Below are 17,558 nucleotides of genomic sequence, written 5' to 3' on the forward strand. Positions count from 1 at the left end.
AGACTTACCCATTGATCATATCTGTGGGCCCTAAAATTTCTGATAATAAACCCACTCCTTTGAGTGTATGCTAAAGATCCTAGGGTTCTGAATAAATCCCTTCGTTAAGGCTCCTGTTGTGTCAAGACTCCTGTCTGACAGCAGCAGACTCCACAGCAACCTCTCCTGGCCTGCCGTGTTTTTTCTGGTTACGTGTGGGTGTAGCATCAATTTTCTAGTGGTTATTTTGTGCTAAGCACCATGCACAACAGTTCCAGAAAGAATTCTGCTGAATGTGATTAGACACCACATAGTTTTATTAACAGCTCAAGAGATTTAGCCTGGTAAATCTTTAGACAATAATTGGACTGTGCAGTTTGTTTTCCTGTCTGCCATACTCTATTGCTGTGATGTCACAAATGCTTTTTTGTTTGTTTGTTTGTTTCTACTGCGATGTGCAGCATGCAGGATCTTAGTTTCCCGACCAAGGATCAAACTAGTGCTTCCTGCACTGGGAACACACAGTCTCAACCACTGGACTGCCAGAGAAGTTCCAAATATGCTATTTTTGAATGAAGACATTGGAGATAGAAACCAGGGGAGTGGGCTTCCCTGGTGGCTCAGTGGTAAAGAATCCGCCTGCCAATGTTTTCCTTTTCTGGTTTTCAGTTCCCTGACAAACTGCTAAGAAATATGGATTTCTGTTTATTCTGTGCAGAAGAGTTGAAAATGATGATAAGTGAACAAATGAAAGAAAAATAAATAATAGGTCCTAGGTCTTGGCTGTCAAGGAATATGAGCCACAACAACTGTGGGAGGAAAAGAAGAGAAGAGCTTCGATCACTGTTGCAACCTCAGCGTCTTCCGAGCCCCATCCTCTGGCAAGGACCTGGAGGGTCTGCTTCTGCTGTGACAATGGTCCTGCTGTCCGCTCCAGGAGCAGGCCAGCTGTAGGCACCGTTTCTCCTGTCCTCTGTATCATCCTCCTGCCTCCAGTGCTCCTGGTGCTGCCTCCTCTGTGCCCAGACCATGTGCTTGAGCTCAGGCATTGCCACCCACATGCCCCTTCCTAGCTCCTGGTCCCTGAATACTGAGCCATTCCAGCAGAGACAAGACTTGGAGCAGGTGGTGGAGGGCAGGCCTGTACTCTGGAAATAAGCATCTCCTCCCCTTTGGCAAGGGCGGCTGCTTCTCTTCCTTTCTTACTCATTGGTGTCCAGAGAGGGCCAGGAAGGACCTAGCAGCCTCCTCCTCTATGAAGTTGGATGCATTTCTGCAGCTGAGCCCGCGTGATACTGCTATTATGATCTTGACTAGAGTGCTTGCCAAGCAGGCTGGCGGGGAGGGATCTATGGAAAGGCTAAAATGAAAGGCTGAAATGAAATCCTAACCAACGAGGCTAGAGGGTGAATAAGAGCTAAATCTAGAGAACTACAGGGGCCAGCGTAGAAAACCAAATTCAGCTGCAAGCCAGAGGCAGAAGGCTTGGATCCTGGCTTGGATCGGTCTGGCACACTCCTTTTGGCTGCTTCACTGATTGTCAGCTGTGTAGGTGTTAGTGTGTTACACTGGTTCTGCGAGCTCACACGCACACTGGTTCATGCAATTTGGAGGCCAAAGAATCCCTTCCATCCAGGAAGAGACCCAGGCCCAGATGGGGAGCCTGTGATGGGATGGCTTCTCCCCCTGTCCTCTGCACTGGAAAGGAAATTCTCTCAACCACCAAGGCTCCTTCTGAAAAACTGCAGCGGGTGCAGGTTTACATCTGTTTGCATTAAGAATGCGGAGAGGGCAATGACACCCCACTCCAGTACTCTTGCCTGGAAAATCCCATGGACAGGGGAGCCTGGTAGGCTGTGGTCCATGGGGTCGCTAAGAGTCGGACACAACTGAGAGACTTCACTTTCACTTCTCACTTTCATGCATTGGAGAAGGAAATGGCAACCCACTCCAGTGTTCCTGCCTGGGGAATCCCAGAGACGGGGGAGCCTGGTGGGCTGCCGTCTATGGAGTCGCACAGAGTTGGACACGACTGAAGTGACTTAGCAGCAGCAGCAGCAGCAGCATTAAGAATGGAGGCAACGTCGAGGCTCCCCCTTTGGGCATAATAAAAAAGAGAGCAACTCAGAGATAGGATGGTGCCAGGGAAGGAAATACGGAGGGTGGCTTGTGAAAAGACATGGGCAGCTTGGGAGAGATGAGAGGGGCTGAGAGGCCTTAGAAGTGCAGCAGAGGGAGGGCAGTTGACTGGCCTGAGAGGGATGACAGAGCAAGGAGAGAGGCTCAGCCGTGTCCCCACATGCTTTAACCCTTGAACTCCGCACGGGCAGTTTGACTGTGCTTTGGGTAAGGATTGAAAAATACTTACTTAGCAATGACATAGTAATGCTTCTTAGAGGTGGCTACCTGTATTTTAACTACAGCATTTGGTTTTTGTTTTTTTTACAGCACTGCGCAGCCTGTGTGATCTTAGTTTTCCCACTAGGGATCAAACCCATGCCCCCTGCAGCGGAAGCTTGGATTCTTAACCACCGGATCACCAGAGACGTCCCTAATTATAGTATTGTAATTGTAATGTTCTAATAAATCTTCTGCTCTGGGAAGTGTCCTTATTACATGGGGCAGGTACCCAGTGAGTGGGTCTGTACTTTGGGACTCATTTCCTCAGCACAGCTGGTTGATCCTGTGAAAGACACTTTGACTCAAGAGGGCTCTCACATCTCTTCATAGCCCAGTCATTGGTGATATTTTTATGGGACCAAACTTGGATCTGCTTGCCTTCCATGCAGCAGTCCACGGACGCTGGGTCTTGGTGAAGGAAAGGACGCCGTTTATTGCAGGTGTCATGCAAGGAGAAAGGGACCACTCCTGCTCCAAAGTCCTAGGCTCCTGGAAGACTTTGGGAAAGGGTTTTCAAAGACAGAATGCAGGAGGGGGTCTCAGGGTGAGGGATCAGCCTGTGTGCATGCTTCTGATTGGTTGGTGGTGAGGTAACAGGGTAGTAGTATACTTAGGAGTGAACATCAACAGCTTTCTGGGTCCAGCTGGCCTGGGGGCTATGTGCTGGCTGTCAACAGGCAGTCAGCTTCCTCCATCTGGTATTTGGTTTTTTTTTTAATTAATTAATTAATTGATTTTTGGCTGCCTTGGGTCTTTGTTGCTGCGAGTGGGCTTTCTCTAGTTGTGGCAAGCAGGGGCTACTCTCTAGCTGCAGTGTGTGGGCTTCTCGTTGTGGTGTTTCTCTTACTGAGAAGCATGAAATCTATGGTGTGCAGGCTTCAGTAGTCATGGTGCGCAGGCCTAGTTACCCCATGGCATGTGGGATCTGCCCGGACCAGAGACTGAACCAGTTTCCCTGCACTGGCAGGTGGATTCTTAACCACTGGACCACCGGGAAGTCCCTAGTGGGGGTTTTTAGTATCTGCAAATTAACTTAACAATGTGCATCAGACTTACCTTTACTTTTTCTACAGTGAAGGGAGGGGTTGGGGGGTGGGTCCCTGTGACTGATTTATTGTTTAACTTAACGACTACTCTCCTGCCTGACTGTGCGATCTTTGTTTCTACATTCGTTACTTCCCCAAACATTAACTGCTGGGACCTGTTGTTTGTTCCACAGGGAGGGCCTAGGAGGTCACAGTGTATTTCTATAGCCTCTTTTCCCAAGAGGCCATCAGTGGAAACACAGAAGGGTCTGTCACTGGGAAGGCCGCTAACGGACTTGCTCAGTTTCAGTATGGAAGTCAGTCCACAGCCCAAGCCAGGACAGGATCTCCTCTCAGAACAGAGAGAGACTAAGCCAGTCCCTCTCTGCAAGGGGCCAGGTGGGATGTAAGAGGCCAGGGAGCTTTTGGCACTTAGCCTCCCTGAGGAGCCCAGTCTCCTTAGTGGGGAAAGTTACAGTCAGCATGCAGAGAGAACCAGACATTGAATCCTTGGTTCTAGTTATATCTGCAAGTGAAAGTGTTAGTCTCTCAGTCGCGCCTGACTCTTTGAGATCCCATGGATTGTAGCCCACCAAGCTCCTCTGTCCATGGAATTCTAAGCAAGAATACTGAAGTGGGATGCCATTTCCTTCTTCAGGGGATCTTCCCAACCCAGGGATTGAACCCTGGTCTCCTGCGTTGCAGGTAGATTCTTTACCAGCTGAGGTACCAGGGACTGAGGCTCAAACTCAGAGTTTCCCTCCCATTCCTCTAGTTTAGTTGCTGTTGAAACAATTATCCTTCCAACAAGCCCCACAATCCTGTTTTTCTTTCTCAAAGTAGTTTTTGGTTTCTTGTATCACACTCCAAGAGGTCTTTCTTACATGGGTGACCGACTGAGTAGACTAAACTAATCTTATCCAAAGCTTTCTTCATTCTCAGACCTCAGATCACTCTGCACCCCCTTTAGAAGCTCCATGACCACAGCTTGTATCTGCCCTTCTAGGAAACTCTCAATCCTAGAAAGACCTGGGAGCTGCCTTTGAGAACCCACAGTTCAGGAGAGAATAGGATACCCAGATGCTCAGGCACTTTCCTGGAGTTTCCTCAGAGGATGTCTGCTTTTAGCTTTACATTTGACCCAGCCTCTTCCCATAGGAAGCTGAACATCTGCAATACAGCAAAACTCATTTTTAACTATGCAGACAAATGCACTGTATCTGAAATCATTTGGTGTCATTTCATGGGCTCTAGTACTATAGTCCTTTATGTCTTCATGCAGAAAGAATTCAGCGAGAGGGAGAGTGACAGATAAGAAGTGGTTTATTAGAATAAACCCCATGGACTGTAGCCTGCCAGGCTTCTCTGTCCGTGGAAGTCTCCAGGCAAGAATACTGGAGTGGGCTGCCATTCCCTTCTCCAGGGCATCTTCCTGACTCAGGGATTGAACCCAGGTCTCCTGCATCGCAGGCAGATTCTTTACCATCTGAGTCACCAGGGAAGCCCAGAATAGAGTGCTTGTGAGTCTTAAGAGTGGGTGGGCACGAGAATGTCACACCCTGAGAACTTATTGGGCTACAATTTTATAATCAAAGGAAAAGTGGGGAGGGGGAGAAGACCTTCTTTGTTTTTCTTGAGTAGACGTCATGGTTCCATCATCAGCTCCTCCTCAGGTTGAGCAGGGGTGTTTTCTTGTCCCTACATGGTCAAGCTAGGTCCACAAATTATTGTTTTTTGTGTGTGTGCAGAGAGCATGTCCTAGGGATCATTAACTTAGTGAGCTCACTGGGCAGGATGTGGGGCTCATGCCACCATTGTTTTATTGTTTTGGGCATGTCTTCTGCTTCTGTTGCAAGGTTTTGTTGCTAGACAGCCTGCTTGGTTTTCTGGTTAAGCAAACCTGCTTCTTGAGTGATCATTAACTTACAGGGATCCCCCATATTTTTTCCTATGGGCTTCCCAGGTGGTGCTAGTGCTAAAGAAACGGTCTGTCAATGCAGAAGACAAAAGAGACGCAGGTTCGACCCCTGGGTTGGGAAGATCCCCTGGAGAAGGGCATGGCAACCCACTCTAGTATTCTTGCCTAGAGAATCCCATGGACAGAGGAGCCTGGCAGGCTAGAGTCCACAGGGTCGCAATGAGTTGGACACGACTGAAGCAACTTAGTGTGCACAACCCCCAAGTGGGATTAACTATTTAATCATCTCTTTTGTCCCTTTTTACTCTGTCCCTATCATATCTACTCACCTAGACCCTGCTCTGTACTGCATGACTCATGGGTCTTCCCCACCTCACCCTCTGAAAAAGCACACTTACACAACAAAATGTGCCAGGAATCTGACCATACAGACAAAGCAGCAGGTGAGATTCCTCATTGGAAAGAATGACTCTCAATGGAACATAAATAGATCCCCTCAAAGCATATATATCTCACATGAGTGTGAGACTACATATGTAATATATGAAAAGGAATTTGGTCTCTCCCAAATTATTTCTGGTTACTTAGAAATAATAATCAACATCTCACTTGAGGAAGTGGGAGTGCTACAGTCATGTCATAGATCAAGGTCCACTTGCTCCTGCACACGCTTCCCCTCTGTACACTATATTCCCTTGCTGAGTGGGAGCATCTGCTGATCTTAATTTTGACTCTGCCATTTCACACAGAGTATGATGCTTTAGTGAAGAGAAAGAGGAGTTCAAATTACAGAACAGAAAGTTCAATTTTGGCCATGTTAAGTTTGAAGTCCCTGGGGGGCACGCTGGTGGCAATATCCAATGGGTGATCACCTATCTGTTCATGTCAAAATTTTAGATTTGGGCATCATTGGCATTTCCATGGTCATTGAAATCTTGGGCCTCAAGAGAGAGAGAATCTGAGAAGAATTTATAAAATGAGAGAAGTAAGCCCAAGGAACAATATTTATGGAATTGAGGGAGGAAAAGGCATTAGGGAGAGCATCCCAGGAGACAGAAGAAAATGAGGGGTGACAGGTGTATCAGTAGCCCCAGGAGAAGAGAATTTCAAGAATAAGGAATGTAGAGAAGGGGACTAATTAGATAAGGACTAGAGTGTCCCTCTGGTTTAGCAATACAAAAGTCTCGTGACACTGGAAAGAGCAGCTTCAGACATGAGGAAGAGAATCCAGACATCACGGGCCTGAAACTGGAGACCCTGGCCCCTGTCCACAGGGGAATGGAATTTTCCCTGCCCCTGCTTAGCAGTCGGTGTTGACAAGAAGATAGAAGGATAAGGAGACAAAGGAGGTGGAGAGATAAGAGGAGAGTTACAAGTATGGCTGTGTTTGGAGAATGGGGCTTTATCATAGAGTGTAGCCCTTCTAAGTAACAACAAGACTTAGAGTATGACCAAGGGGATGAGTGGCTCAAGCAGTAGGAAGAACAAAGGTTACTGGAGACAAAAGAGTCAGAGACTTTAAGATTAAGATGGAGAATGTATTATCCACAGAGATACTAAGTTATTTATGATGATGACAGTATTACCCAGTGAATGCTGGGAGATGGGGAAGATGATGTTGCCAATGAGGGGAGACTCAAAGCAGAGTGACAGTCCAAAAGAGGTGGTGGGAGGTAGAAAGATGCTGACCACCCTCCTCCTTGTCCTGTCATAGGTGGACAATGGGATTGAGCCAGCATCTCTCAAGAGATCGGCAAGGGAGGCCTTGTCCCCAGCCAGATTTCAGTTAAGGTAGAAGGTGGAGGGAGCTCCTTTCTGTAGGTGAACAAAGATTGCAGGTGATACAGGCTCAGGAGACTGAGAGTAGTGGCAGGAAGGTCAGAGGGCAGCATTAACCAAGACTATGGGAAGAGGCAGGTAGCTAGATTGACATGTATTTTGGGTGTATTAACTCAAAAATTAGCCACAACCTGAAAGTAGAGAGTGTTATATGGTGGGAATGTTTAGGACTCCAAACCCAGGAGACAGCATCTCAGTAGCCCTAAGAGACTGCTCCAAGGAGGTGGGAAAGGGCATCAGACTATATGTTTGCAACAAAGGGGGCCGGCAGTCTGAACATCAAAGATTATTGTTAAATAAGATAAACCAGATATCAAGTTAAAACTTTTAGCATTCTTCTGTGCAAGATGCAAGAGTCTGGGATTATTGAAGTCATTCCTTTCATACGCATCTCAAGTATCTGGGGCCAGCACTCTGCATTTTTACAGAGAAGAATAAAGAGATATTCTTCTCTTCTTGAATTCCCTTAGGTCACACCAGAGGGTTGTAATCACTGATGATTGTGACATCCTTAAGTTTCTCCTATGTGGAGTGGTGCAGCTTGTCGGCATGGCTCAGAAATTCGCATTTGGAGGGCTGGAATTGCAGATGGCTATGACACTTCTTGCCCACCATATGGCAGGGAACATTTCGTTTCATGGGAGTTAGCCCGGGATGACAAGCAGGGAGCGAGGCACAGTGAGACTGATTGACCAGGACCAAAGGAGACCATGATTGAAATGGTCTCCATGATGTACAGACCAAGACCCAAGGCAACTGATGTACAGTTTAGGGCTTTGCACCAGGTTCCCAACAAAAATATGTGGGTGTTGTTTGGGAGTCTCTGCAAGACCTGGCCTTGGTGAAGGGATGGGTAACTAGACTGCATCAGAATAGAAACAGGCAGTTATCTCCCACACCCCAGCCCTTAGTGGATATTCCTTTGTCATGGATCCTGTGACAGGTCCCCATGCCCCATTCATGCCACTCTCTTTTCTAAAGGGAAGCCATGCTCTTTAGTCAGGATTGACTTCACTTCCAGCCCCAGCAGTGTGTTGTCAACCAGCTAGAGAAAGCCCATCTTCCAGCCCAGTGCCTGATTCAGGGGAAGGGCCTAAGGCAGCTCCCGCAACTCCCTAGCTGCAGAGGTTGCTGTGGGACTTCCCTGGTGGCTCAGCAGTAAAGAAACCGCCTGCAGTTCAGGAGACCCAGGTTGGATCCCTGTGTCAGGAAGATCCCCTGAAGGCATGGCAGCCCATTCTAGTATTCTTGCACTGAGCTGAGCTTCCTGTGTTATACAGTGGCTTCCCTCTAGCTATCTGTTTCACACATGGTTGTATATATATGTCAATGCTACTCCCTCAATTTGTCCCACCTCTTTCCACCCTGTCTCTGCAAGTCCATTCTTTATATCTACAGACACATGTTTATATTTTGTAGAACCTTTTGTGGGCTTCCCTTGTGGCTCAGATGGTAAAGAATCTACCTGCAATGCAGGAGACCTGGGTTGGATCCCTGAGTTGGGAAGATCCACACTTCAATATTCTTGCCTGGAGAATCCCCATGGACAGAGGAGCCTGGTGGGCTACATCACCTGTGATCGCAAAGAGTCGGACACGACTGAGTGACTAAGCACACATACACACAGACCCTTTTGCACTATTACATCTGTTTTCTTAATAATCCCCCTAAGCTAGTTTTCTGGGTTTTTTTTTTTTGGTTTGTTTTTAGTGTTCTGTTAATGAGAATGTTGCCTCCCATCTCTGATCTTTACCACATTGTACAGTACTGCCTGCTTTCCCTTCCCTCTCTCATTTATGCAGGGAACATTTATCCAGTGTCCATTATGTGGCAGGCACTGTGCATACACAGTGAACAAAACAATCATCTCTGCCTTCAGAGGTTTGTGTTCTAAAGAAATATAGATAATAAACAAAATACACAAGTGAAAGACACATACACAAACAAAATACACAGGTGAATTACACACACACATGTATATGTGTATATGTATATATACACATATATACTTTATTTTTAGCCACCCAATGAGGCTTATGGGATTTTAGTCCCCCTGACCAGGGACTGAACTGGGGCTGTTGGCAGTGAGAGCACAGAATCCTAACTAGGGAATTCCCTACATACCTTTAGATAGTGATAAAGTAGAAAAATCCAAAGCAGGAAGGTTGTTTTTTTTTTTTTTTTTGCCTCACTGAGAAAGTTGTTTTTGCTTCTGAGTAAAGATCTGAAGGACGTGGGGCATGTACCATGTGAGACTATGGAGGGGAAAACCTTCCTGGCTGAGGAAATAGGTCCGTTATGTGGGCATGTGCCTGGTGTGCTTGAGGAACAGCAAGGAGGCCAGTCTAACCAAAAGGAGTCGTGGGAAGGGAAAGGAGGAAGAGAAAAGGCCAGAGATGTGGGGGAGGGCGTTAGGGGACAGCGAGCACCTCAGCTTTTACAGGTGATGATAGATGGAGAGATTTGGGTAAGTTTTAAATACAGAATTGGCATGATCTGGCCCAGACTTAAAGGAAAGAGAAGGACTCAAGGATGACTCCAAGTCTGGGGCCTGAGCAAATCAAAGAACTGACTTACTATTAACCGAGATAAAGACTGTTAGAAAAACAGTCGTGCGTGGTGTATGCGTGTGTCTGGAGAAGGAGAGATGGAGAACAAGCGGTCAGATTTGGACATTTATGTTTGATATCCATTTGAAGAGGTCAGAGGACAGACAAATATTTGAGTCTGAAGTTCAGGGGAGAGGTTGGGGTTAGGGATCTGTTTTGAGAATCATTAACACAGTGATGGCATTTAAAACCACAGAAGTGAATAAACTAAGTCAAGGTCTTTTTTTGCTTTTACTTTGAAGATCTTTTCCCTAAACTGTGGCAGTACTTTAATTCATATGTTTAGATACTTTATTTTGCAACAGACTGAGTGTACTGAAAATGAAGAAGTGGCCGTTTACGTCTGGCTAACTCCAACTCTGGGAAAAGGATGAGGTGAAGCAATATTTTTGCAGTCACTTTCCATTGAAGTTAAGGGTTTTGTTAATTGGGTGAAGATAAAATAACATATATTTGACTATATTACTTCAGCTTAATGAATTTATCATTGTCTTAAGATGTATATAAGATAAACCAATTTTTAAAATATTCAAAGTATTATTGTGAGCATTATTTTATTGCTTTGCTAACATCATGCATTACAATTTTACGGCATTTCTGCAACTTTAGTAGATGTATGGTGCTATGTCAAAGTTTTTTTTTAATAAAAATATAATTGATTTACAATATTATGTTAGTTTCAGGTGTACAATACAGTGATGAAATATTTTTCAAAGTTGTTTGAAGTTTAAAATGTTTGATTATCTGTAACAATGAAAATTTCCTCCTATACTTGTGTACTAATTTTATTTCTCCTCTTGAATTACATACTTCTTTGTAAATTGAGTTAGTGGAATCTTTGGTTTTTTTAGATATATAAACAAAATTTTATACGTTTGAGGGATTTTCTGTTTGTTGTTTTGTGTAAACATTTTTCTTTAAAAAATCCTGTGGAGTTTTTGAATGTTAGTCTTCCTTTGCAGTTTCTTGTTTCAAAGCTTTGGGAATGCTGACATTTACCCATAAATCTGTTTTATCCTATTTAATATAGTGTTTCTATGATGTTCTTTAAAATATTTAGAATTTTAATCCACATGGAGTTTATTTTGATGTATAATGTGGAACTTCCTTTTTTTCCCTCCAAATGTTCATTCATGTATGCGAGCATTCCTCACTAAGTAATCCCGTTTTACACCCGTGTTTGGGAATATTAATTTACTATGTGTCACATCAGGGTTTTAGACATACACACATGTTTGTTCAGCCTCATTCCTTTCAGTTGATCTCAGCTTCTATTTTTGGCTCTGGTTTCAGTCCCAGCCTAGCAGTAGAAACGAACATTTTGCCCCCTGCAGGCTGCCTTGGTCCCACCGGACCTGAGAAGCCTGGGGCCGGGCCTAGAATCTGCCTTCCAAGCCCGCAGCCCGGGTGTGTGTGTTGGGGGTGTGTTGGGGGTGTGTTGGGGGGGGGGGGTGGCGGGCGCTATGTGTAGCTCTGTCTCTGCAGGAAGATTTGGGGCCCTTTTGACCGGCCTCCTTCTGTTCAGGTCTCCTGGAGTCTCAGGTTTCCCCAGTCCCACGTCTCTAGTGCCTCTAAGAGCTGGGCCTGTACCCGGCTATCAGGTAGTAACTATCCCCTTCGGGCTCTCCCTTTAGCATCTTTCTTTCCAGTTCCGTGATGAGGTCACGTGGTTCTCGCCCTCTGTGCGGAATTCCGCGGCACCAGGCGCTGCGCCCGGATATGTTCTAGGAGCTGACTTTCCAATCAGCAGCTTCCTGCGTTTTTTACCCCACTTCCTTGGCCGCCCCCCATCCTTCTCAGCACATCACGGACTGTACCCACTCCTAACAAGGAGCTCACTGTTGAAATGTTGAAGCAGACACCGTTCAAACATGAAAAATAAAATATTTTATTTATTCAGCAGACGCATACATACAGAACGTGTGCAAGATGCTATTGTCAGATGAGTCCCGGACTGAGTCAGGCCGGGTATTCTCGAACCAGCCAAGTTTGGTTGCCAAAGTGGAAATCAGGTTTGGGGGCATCTCAGGGAATGAGAAGACAGCCGGGAGAGGGGTCGGCCTGGAGTCGTCAGCGATGAGGAACAGGCTGGCGCGTGCGCCCCTTTGCTTACGGTCTCCCTTCAGTCAGCGAGCCGCCGGGGAGGAGGGTGTTCGGGAACCGCACCGTCTCGGGCCTGGCGCCGCTCAGCCCGACGCCGAGGCCTGTCGGGAGCCGGCGCCCCCACCGCCGCCACGCCCGGCGCGCCCCTCCGCGCGGGAACGCCGCGCGCTCCCTGGTCTCGGCCGGGCTTCCCGGCGCGCCCAGGCGGGGGAGCTCGCGGGCAGGACATTCCGCGGTTGGCCGCGGCCCAGCCGGCCGCCTACGCCCGGGCGCGTCAGGGCTCCTCCCCAGGGCGCTCACCCGGAGCGCCCTCGAGGGCTGCGCCACGCGCTCAGGACCGTGCTGGTTATTTTTGTAGACACTGGCTGACAGTCTACGTCCAGAAAACCCAGTGATAATTGGGGAGTAAAACTTAAAATACAGGTGAGCCAACCAGCGGTTGCAGCATTTCCGTGAAAAAAAAAAAAAAAAAAAAACCCCCGAAAAGCACAGGCGCCTTCCAATGCCTGGGCCCCGGGACCCGCCAGGGCAGGACCCACTGTCTTAGAAGGGACATTGGGGGTTCAGCCTTGCAGCAGGGATAGGAGACCCCTGGGATGGAAGACCCCCTTTAACGTGTTCCTGGACCTGTAGGGGCGTTTACTGTCTCTGGAGAACATACAACAACAACAAAGTCCCTGAATTCAGTATTTCTTTTAAATTAATCTGTACTTATTTATTTGTATTTATTAATCACAAACCTATCAACAGATGAAAAAGAATGTTCACGTCATACACTATGTATGTAGCAGATGCAGCAGGAGTTTTTAATCTAGGGGTACAGGGCCAAGTAAGCTTGTCTAGGATTTAAAGAGTCCGTGACAACCCTGAAATTGTTTCCAATTTTGGGGGTGATGTGCCTTTTTCTAGTAAGAAATTCGGTAGCTTTTATGATGACCAATGTACATAACCTTAATTTGGTTATGAACAGCTTAACATTCAGTGGGTTTCTAGATTCAGATCTCTCGGCACTAACATGGAGGTTCCCCTGAGGAGCGACCCGAGGCCCACGAATCTGGACCCCAGTGGAAGTGTTTGGTTCTCCAGTGAGGGTCATTACAGCCTGGACTTGACTTTCTCTCCTTACAGAAGCCCCTTCCACCACCCCCAAAAACGCCTCAGGGGCACAGTTGGTTTCGTTTTAAAGACAAATTAGGTTCACGTAGATCTACTTCTGCATTTCTCTGTGCTTAAATAGAAATAAGTCTCTGGTGGGGTTTTTTTTCCTGGATTAGTCATGCAAACGCTCTATGCCTCACTTACCACTGGGTTTCAACCTCTGGGGCAGCCCTCTGTGCAGGCGAGGCCCAGGACCCCTCCTCCATGCAGGGGAGTCTCTGGGGAAACTTGGGTGCTGACTTCACTGGGCTGGGATTTTCCTCAGCCAGTGTGCCCAGGGAGTTAAAACGTGCTCCTTTTAAGGAAGAAAGAATACAAGATTTTTTTTTTTAATTGTAAAGGGAAAAAAGAAAGATTACAAAACCACCCACAATGCCACTAATAGGCCTAACACAGTAATTTATTTTGTTTTAAACATCAGCTCTCCTGTGTGCACACATTTGCATTGCCGTAATTATAGCAGCACAGTAATTACATATTGAGAACTGTTCTATTTCACAGTCTGCTACTTTTAACACACTATAGACATTTTACTGTCTTCATAATTAGTGTTTTTAATGGCTGTATACTTTTCCACCCCACAAACATATGTCATATCTCCCTTTGTTGTACATTTTCATGGGTTTTAAGTTATTGAGGGTCTGTGTGTGGTGGGGTGGGGCGAGGGGCGGTGGTTATGCCATGAACTTGTGTTCAAGAGTTTGTGCTGAGGTCTTTTTTCTCCAGCCAATTTCTGGTGTCATGATGAACTCTTGAGCTCCAAAGAAGCCAGCCTTCCTTTCTTCCTTCCCTCTTTCCTTCCTCTCGCAAATATTTAGTGAATGTCTACTACCTGCCAGGCACTGGTCCAGGCACTGAGGATAGAGAAGTGAACAAAGTCTGTGCTACTGTGAAGCTTCTAGTTAGGGAGACATACAATAAACATATATATTAAATATTATGTATTATGTATTATATTGTCTGATAATCATAAGTGCAACAGAGGGAAATGAAGCCAGGTGAGGGAGATTAGGTGTACTGTTTTTATGTAGAGTAGTTGGGGAAGATTTTTTTCTGATGTAACATTTGAGCAGAGATACGAAGGAGGTGAAAGAGCAGCCGTTTTGCACATCTGGAGAGGGGGCTTTCATGGCAGAAGAAACACCAGAGCAAAGACTTTGAGGCAGGGGCATGTGCTTGGCATGTGGGAAAAAGCCTGTGTGATGGAAGTGGAGTAAGTGGGAAATGAAGGGGACGCAAGCAGAGTGGTGGATTGTATCACATACTGTGATAGTGGAGCCATTGGAGGGTTTTGAGGAGAGGAATGAGATGCTCTGATTTAGCTTTTAAAAGAATCAATTTGATTGTCAAACTGTCAGAGTTTGGAGGTTGTTAATAATTCAGGCAAGAGATAATACGGTGCTTGGAACCAGGGTGCACTGGTAAAGGTGGTACAGATAGCCTGGGCATGGATCGAGCAGCATTTGTTGATGGTTTGAATGTGAAGTTTGAAAGGAAGAGTCGGTGATGGCTTAATGTTTTAGAAAGAATGGAACTGCCATATTTAAAAAATTTTATTGTTTGTTCTTCTGTTTGTTTTATAGAGGGAGTCAGAGAATTAGGAACTGAGTTTTGGACATGTTAAATCTGAGATGCCTCTTAGAAAGCTAAATGAATACATCAAGTAGGCAATGGAATTTAAGAAATTGCAGCTTAAGAGACAAGCCAGCTGATTTTGGAGATGTCAGTGAACTCCATATTTAAAGCGTGGGAAGCCATGAGAGAGCCAGCCCAGATCTCTCTCCTTAGTCATTTATCCAGTTGTCTACTTGACATCTCCACTTAAAAGTTTAAAAGACAACCCAAGGTCAGTGTGTCCACACACACATCTAAGCTTACCCCTGTACTGCTCTACGCACAGCCTCCCCTGCCTCAGTTGGTGGGGGTGGTCTTCTTCCGTTGCTCAGCCTAAATAAAGCCTGAGAGTCATCTTTTCTTTTTCTCTCACCTCCTGCCTCCAGCCAGGAAATCCCTACGGCTCTGTCTTCAGAATATACCCAGAGTCGAATCCGTACGCTGCTCACGACCTGCACTGCTCCCATCCTGGTCAGAGGCACTCTTAGTTATTTCTTGCCTGGGTTACTGCAGTAGCTCCTACAATTTGCTCTGCTTCTAAATCCACCCCCACCTCCAGGAGTCTGTTCTCCATTCAGAAGCCAGAGGAATTCTTTTCAAATATGTCACAGCAAGTCCCTCTGCTCAAGACCCTCTGACAAAGTCTTGTGTGATCTGACCTAGAGGACGGCACCTCTGGCTCCTACTGTTCTCGTCATCATTCACTTTGCTCCAGCAACAGGGTCTTCTTGTCATTCCTCAGTCATGTCAGACACACCCTGCCTCAGTTCTCTCTACTTAGAACATCCTTCTCTCAGCTATTCTCCTTGTCTTCTTTCCCCACTTTCTTAAGATTTTGCTCAGTTCACTTAGCTCACTTTCTCAGTGGGACAGCTCCTGGCAGCATCTTTCACCCTGCGCTCTTATGCTGGTTTCCTTGCTTTTTTTCCTTTATCTAACTTTTTATAGTATAACATATGATATAACATATTTATTCAAATGTTATATTTATTCATATTTATTCAAAAATGAGCCCTTGCAGAACACTGATATTTGTTTTGTCTTTTTTAATTTATTGATGTGTCCCAAGGAGCCAGAGCAATACCTGGAACATAGTGGATGCTCAATACATATTTAAAATTTTATTTATTTGTTTATTTGGCTGCACTGGGTCTTAGTTGTGGCTTGCAAACTTTTAGTTGTGGTATGTGGGCTCTAATTCCTTGATCGGGGATTGAATCTGGGCCCCCTGCATCGGGAGCATGAAGTTTTAGCCACTGGACCACCAGGGAAGTCCCTCAATACATGTTTGTTGAATGAATCAGTGGTTGAATTTAGAACATAATGAAATGAGTCAGATGGTTTCCAAGGCAGACTGTGATGGTAAAGCTGAAATGGAGTGATGGAAGATGCCAAGAACAGGTATAGGGATAATGCTGAGACTCTTTCTGGGCTGGGTGCAGGGTACAGGTAAGAGATTGTGAGGACCTGAATCAAGACAGGGAATGGAAGCATATTTTTAAAGTGACAGACTTAAAAAACTGAAATTTACAGAAACCAGGTAGTTATTTGTTCATTCATTCATTCGCTCAGTCTTTCATAAAATGCTTTCTCCGCTCCTGCAACATGGAAAATGTGGAGAAAAGCAATGCTGTGTCCTGCCAGAGCTTTCCTGAGTTAAAAGGTGAAGTGTCCAAATAAATGAAAGAGCTAGTGTATTCCTTGAGGAGGGCATTTGTCTCAGTCTCATGGGTTATCAACACTTACATGAGCTGCCAAACACCTCATAGGTGGGAAAAATGAAAGCAGAATGAACTGAACTGGCTGGTTCTCCTCTGACAAATCTGCTTGCTTTTTTTGCTGCCGGGGACGTCTGGGCCTGCCTTAAGTCAAGGAGGCACAAATACAGGATCAGAACTCCAAAGTTTCCCAAACATCTGTTCAGGTAAGCTGTGTAGGCTGAGACCCTGCTTACTGCTCCCCACCCTGCCCCCTGGGAACTGTCTGCAGCAGGTCAACTCCTGGGGCAGGACATGTTGACCAGTGAAAGCAGTGCTGAGACCAATTTTGAGACTGAGCAGGATTTTCAAACATCCAAGTCCCTGAAAGGACTGATATGGATGGGGACTAGGCTTTGGCCTGCAGGGGCTACACTCAGACAGATACCCCGGGGCCCTGGAGTCAGAGCCAGCTGGAAACATAAACCATGTCACAGTTTCATCTTTTACAGTCCTGAGTGTGTCCATGTGTGCATAACTTGCCACGTTGATTTAGACCTTCAAGGCAAGCAAAGATTTGGATCCAGGACAGCATGACACAGGAGTCTGGCCCACTCATCTTTGATCTGGTCTGCATCCTCCTCCACTTGGGATCTGGCATCATAGAAATCATCCCATTTTGTAACAGCTGTCTTTTTACAGAAAGGAGATTGAATTAGACTAAGAGGCTCAGTTCAGTTCAGTTCAGTTGCTCAGTCATGTCTGACTCTTTGCAACCCCATGAATTGCAGCACGTCAGGCCTCCCTGTCCATCACCAACTCCTGGAGCCTACCCAAACTCATGTCCATTGAGTCGGTGATGCCATCTAACCATCTCATCCTCTGTTGTCCCCTTCTCCTCCTGCCCTCAGTCTTTCCCAGCATCAGGGTCTTTTCAAATGAGTAAGCTCTTCGCATCAGGTGACCAAAGTATTGGAGTTTCAGCTTCAACATCAGTCCTTCCAATGAACACCCAGGATTGATATCCTTTAGGATGGACTGGTTGGATCTCCTTGCAGTCCAAGGGACTTTCAAGAGTCTTTTCCAACACCACAGTTCAAAAGCATCAATTCTTCGACGCTCAGCTTTCTTTATAGTCCAACTCTCATATCCACACACGACTACTGGAAAAACCATAGCCTTGACCAGACGGACTTTTGTTGGCAAAGTAATGTCT

Source organism: Bos mutus, chromosome 15, assembly GCF_027580195.1.
Source record: "Bos mutus isolate GX-2022 chromosome 15, NWIPB_WYAK_1.1, whole genome shotgun sequence".
NCBI lineage: Eukaryota > Metazoa > Chordata > Mammalia > Artiodactyla > Bovidae > Bos > Bos mutus.